We start from the raw sequence: 6,000 nt of genomic DNA, 5'->3' as shown, positions 1-6,000 counted from the left end.
TACTTTACCTTCTAGTGAAGGAAGACAGAGCTAGATAAAATAGACAGGTAAAATATATGGTACAGCAGATACCAATGTCCTAAGCAGAAATATAAAGCAGAGTAAGGGAACAGCAGGATGAAGGATAGCCTCACTGGTAAGATAAACTGAGCAAAGAAGGGATGCCAGCTGTGCCAGTATCTGGGGGAAGAAGGGCCTTCCAGGGAGAGGAAAGAGCCAGGGTCGGAGATAAGAGTCTGCTTGGTGTGTTCAAAGGACAGCCCAGATCCTGTGTGGCTGCAGCAGGGTGAGTGAGGCATGGAGGGGTAGGCCATGAGGTCAGGGAGGGAGGGTGGGATCAGGTTATTTTTGGACTTGTAGGTTGCTCTGAGGACTTTGCCTTTTATTTTGAATGAGCCAGGAAACCACTGGAGAGCTGTGAGAAGAATTGTGATATGACTGATTTAACTTTTTAAAAGCTCCCTCTGTTAAGGTCATGGTCAGAGATTTGATGAAACAAAAGTGAGAATGCTGCATTTAGTTCATTTAGTTTCATTTGTTGAATTTAGTAAGTGATTATTAGGTGTTAGGAACTGTGCTAGCTATTGTGCACACATGATTTCATTTAACTTTCAACTTGCTCTATAAGGAGGATATAATAATAATAATAATGATAGTTAACATTTATTGACCAGTTACAGTGTACCAGGCACTATTCTATGCTCTTTAATCATTTAATCCACTCCAAAACCAATGAGATACAAGATATTATTGTCCCTATTTTACAAATGAAGGAAACTGAAAGAGTTTGCAGAAGATTAAGATAATCTTTTCCTTGTAAATCTGAGAGATTAAATAATTTGCCCAAGGTCACCTGGTTGAATCCAGGCAGCCTAGCTGCAAACCTTCACCTCTTAGGCACTTCACAACATTGCCTCCCTTGCAATAAGCTTTATTTTGAGGATAAAGAAATTTGGGTTCAATGAGGTTAAAAAACTTGCCAAGTTCACATCTTACTCAGTGATAGATATGTAATGTGAACGAGGTCTATCTGACTCCAGAGCCCAGGTCTTCTGGTGGCTGATGGTACCAGCCGATATTCTCTCTCCAGAGCCCTGTTGGTCATGAGGGGTCAGAGTGAGAAATGGCCAGTGGCTTCATCTTAGGACAGAAAGGCCAGAACCTTATGTAGGTTGTGTGCTTCTTCCTTTTTTTCCACTCTACCCTTCAGATGAAGCTATTTTACTCTCTGTAACACTTGATATACTTGTCTCTTTCCGTTCCTTGAGAACAAGGACCATTTCTTACCCTTCTTTGTATCTCAAGCACCTAACATGGTGCTAGGTAGTAGGTGATTAATCAATGTTTGTGGAATGCTAAATGATTGCTTAAACTCTTTCCTGGAGAGGAAGAACCAAATACATCAGGCCTTAACCTAGTGCATGTATAAGAGAGATGTTAACTCGCCTAGTGTCATGTAGGGTGCTCCGTCCTAGCTGACATGTTTCATCATGACTGATAAAGTGAGAAAGTATGTGATCAAAATATACCAATTGCTTGAAACAAGGCTCAGAGAAAAAATAAATAAATGCTGAGTTTTAACTGATCTTTCATAAGTATTTAAACAAAAGTGTCAAAAATGTTATTTTTTAGAAACAACTTTTTGATAATAGGGCAACGTTAGCATGGTTAATGGCAAGTGGTAGGTAAATATGACTGAAACAGTGAGAATAAACCCAACTTTTCATGGGATATACATTTATATCAATAATGCTATATGCAAATTCATCAGATCTAGCAACTGTCCAGTTCTGTCCTCGTCCCCTCTTCATCCACTGCAGAAAAAGACAAAAAACAAAAAAAACCACAGGCCCTAAAATATTTTAATTGTTGGAGGGAGGGAAATAAAGAGTATGGTTGACAGCTATTTAAAATGAGGGAAACAATGGGGCATTTTGCGTTGGCGGTTCTGACTGAAAGGACCTGTCATATTTTGCATTTAATCTGTTAACTGCAGTCATGTCAGGAGCCACATCACTGCCAAGAATGTGTAGTGAGTTGGGTGTGCAGCAGGAGTCAAATTACAAAGGAAAATCTCCATTCTCTTCAGAGAATCTCTTGAGGTTTCAGATAACCTCTTTCTCAACCCTCATGTCTCCATTTCAACCAAAAGTGGAGGCACGGGGGAACATGGAATGTTTCCTTGGTAGAAGTCAGTTTAGTCCCTTTTCAGAACTCAAGACTGTCCCATGGGGGATTGGAGGCTGAGGGCAAATCACACCCTGTGCCCTGTTCCCTCTCCAGTTTCTTGTTGCCTCTCCACAGGCTGTCCTGAGCCCATTTGGATAAACAGGACAATTGGATTTAAGTAAGCCTTAAGAAGAATCCTGAAAGAGAAAAATCACAGCAGAGTTTATAATTAGAGCATCAATTATATGCATTTTTAATGAACATCAGGTGATTTTTTTCAGCACTACCTCCATTTAGTCCCATCCTTCCTCTTTGAGTTCCTAGCATCTTTGGCCTTCTCAAAAGGTAGGGAAGTTACAAAGCCCTGCTCAGGGCAGTGGTTTTCATTAACCATAGCCTGAGTAGGATATAAAATACTAGTGAAGAATGTGAGCTTTGGAGTCGATGGACCCAGTTTTCAATCCTGTTCTTATACTGTGTGGCCTTGAACAAATCACTTAATCTCCCTGAGCGATAGTTTCTTTATCAGTAAATTAAATTGCCTATCTCACAGGGTTGTTTGAGAGTATTAAATAAGAGTATTCTGGGACTTCCCTGGTGGCACAGTGGTTAAGAATCCGCCTGCCAGTGCAGGGGACACGGGTTGAAGCCCTGGTCCAGGAAGATCCCACATGCCACGGAGCAGCTAAGCCCGTGCGCCACAACTACTGAGCCTGTGCTCTAGAGCCCATGAGCCACAACTACTGAGCTCACGTGCCACAACTACTGAAGCCCACTCGCCTAGAGCCCATGCTCCGCAACAAGAGATGCCACTGCAATGAGAAGCCCGCACACTGCAACGAAGAGTAGCCCCTGCTCGCTGCAACTAGAGAAAGCCCACTCACAGCAACAAAGACCCAATGTGGCCATAAATAAATAAATAAATAAGAGTATTCTGCAAAGGCTGATCCACGCTACATTATAAACGATCAAGAAATTGTAGATGTTGATGTTATTATTACTATGACACTTTATTCATTCAATAAAAGTTATTAATTATTTTAAGCCAGAAGCTATACTGACTAGACTCATTTTAAATTTGTGACTACAAATCTCAGATGGCTCATAACACTATCTGAGAATTCTATCTCATTTCCATGGTGACTTCACTCTCCCTCTCTGCAAGTTAGCTGTCTCATAACATCCTCCCTTCTCAAATCTCCAGTATCTCTCTCTCTCCCCCGCCCCCCCCCCCCACATTCACACTCACACTCAGCTGATGCTCACACTCAGACCTCAGTTCATAAAGATGATAAATTCAGTCAGATGGGAGCTACTCTTCTTCCTGCTACCAAATCCACTCAGCTGCCTATATACCTATCCATGAACTTTACCTCCCCTCCTTTTCCAGTGGAAGAAGTATTGCTACTCCTTAGCTGACCCTCCCCTCAGTTTGGAGCACATCCTCTCTGGCCTTCCCAAAGACCTCATTCTTGTCTCATGTGTTGGCTACTTTTCCTCTAACAGGACTTCCAATGCTGGAGTGTCCAAGGGCTCTGCCTGGCCCTCTTTTCTTCTCTATATTACCCACCTGAATGATTTCACCCAGTCTTATGGCTTTAAATGTCATCTATGCTCTAATAACTAATCCCCAGTCTTCTTCATCTCAGTAAATATTACCAACATCCACCTCATTGCTCAGGCCCCAAACTTAAAGAGCCCACATCCAATCTGTCTACAAATCCTGTACAGCTTACTGCCTACCTCCAAATATATCTTAAGTCTAAGCACTTCTTAAAACCTCCATTGCTACCACCTGGGTCAAACCACCACCATTTCTAAATCATAGTTTCTCAACCTTGGCACTACTGACATTTTGCCCCCAAAATTCTTTGTCATGGGGACTGTCCTGTGCATTGTAGGCTGTTTAACAGCATCCCTGGCCTCTACCCACTACATGCCAGTAGCACTCCCACTCCGCAGTTGTGAGAAACCAAAAATCTCTCCAGACATTGCCAGATGTCCTCTAGGGGTTTAGGGAGTACAAAATCACCCCCCACTGAGACCTTTGGCTATAATTGACATCAATCTCTTTTTTAGTCTTCCAGTTCCACCACTGTCCTTCTAAAATCTACACCCCACACAGCAGCCAGAGTGATATTATTAAGGACATAAATCATATCATCTCCAGCCCTGGTTTAAAACATTTCAGTGACTCCCTTTGCACTTAGAAATCAGCTCAAGCTCCTGACATCATTTCCTTCTGCTCTCACCATCAGTCACTGCCCTATAGTCACTCTGGCATTCTTATTGTCCCTCAAACTTGCCAAGTTAATTCCCATCTCAGGGTCTTTGCCTTTGATATTTCCTGCTTGAAACTCTCTTCTTATAGATCATACATTGGTTACATCTCATCATTCAAGTCACATCTCATATGTCTCCTCCAGCTTTCCCTGAACCCCCCAGCCAAAGAAGTCCCCTAAAGCTGCTCTCCACAAAATTACTCCACTTTATCTTCTTTATCAGTACCAAAATTATACTATTTATTTTTACCTATTTATTGACTTCCTGCTAAAATGTCAATTACATGAGAGAAGGAACTTTCTTTGGTCTTGTTCACTACTGTGTCCTTAATTTCTTGAAAAGTGGCTGATCAAAATAAGCTTTCGGAAAATATTAACTAACAAATTGTTAACTGACTAATTGGCTGATTAAATACATATGTGATCCAGGTACTGGGTTTTGGGCTGTGGCTAGAAAAATGAATAATGAGTCACAGTTCCTGCCCTCAAGGAGCTTGGTCCAATGGAGGTGTCAGAGAAGCAAAAAAGTAATTGCAATACAAAATGTAAATGCTATAACAGGAAGAAGCTCAAAGGCTGTAATAGTATTAATGTCAGAGACCTTTAACTCAGAACTGGGGCAGCCAGAGAAGACTTTTCAGAGAGGGTGGCATGAAAGAATGAGTTGAAAGGGGTGAGTCAAAATTAGCTCTGTGAGTGGGTGTTAATGGACTGAATTGTGTCCTCCCTGAAATTCATATGGTGAAACCTTAACCCCTAGTAGCTCTGAATGTGATTGTATTTGGAGTTAGGGCCTTTAAAGAAGTAATCAAGTTAAAATGAGGCCACTTGGTTAAGCCTTAATCCAATCTGACTGATGTCCTTGCAAGAAAGAAGAGAAAATTTGGACACTCAGAGAGACACCAAGGATGCACTTGCGCAGAGGGAAGATCATGTGAGAACACAGTGAGAAGATGGCCAGCTGCAAGCCAAGGAGAGAAGCTTCAGAAGAAACAACCCTGCCAACACCTTGATCTCTGGCTTCTAGCCTCTGGAACTGTGATAAAATATATTTCTGTTGTTCAAGCCACCCGGTCTGCAGTACTTTGTTATGGCTGCCTAAACAAACTGATGCTATGAGGTGGAAGAGTGAAGTGCGCCTATATGGGAAGAAAAGCATCTGAATGTGGAGCGCAAGCTGGGTGGCCACAAGAGAAGAGGCTGGAGACGTAAGCTGGGGTGAGCTCCTGGAACCCAGCTGAGGATTTTCAGCTTTATGGGGAAGGGTCCTGGGAACACTGAACAGTACAGGCAGCAGAATAAGGTGATCAAATTTGCTTCTGAGAGAGAGAACTTTGGTGATACCATAATGGAGTTTCGAAGGGCAATCATGAAGACCCTAAGAGCAACAAGAAGGCATATGGCTTTGGAGTCCAACAGACCAATGCTCTGATCCTGGTTCTGCCATTGAAAAGCCTTGTGGCCTTGGGCAAGTTCGTCCTCTCCCTTTGCTTCTATTTCCTCATTTGTAATTTTAGGCATAATCATTCTTACCCTGAGGGGCGATACG

This window comes from Tursiops truncatus, chromosome 1, assembly GCF_011762595.2.
Source record: "Tursiops truncatus isolate mTurTru1 chromosome 1, mTurTru1.mat.Y, whole genome shotgun sequence".
Taxonomy (NCBI): Eukaryota; Metazoa; Chordata; class Mammalia; order Artiodactyla; family Delphinidae; genus Tursiops; species Tursiops truncatus.
Note: the sequence above shows the minus strand (reverse complement) of the source record.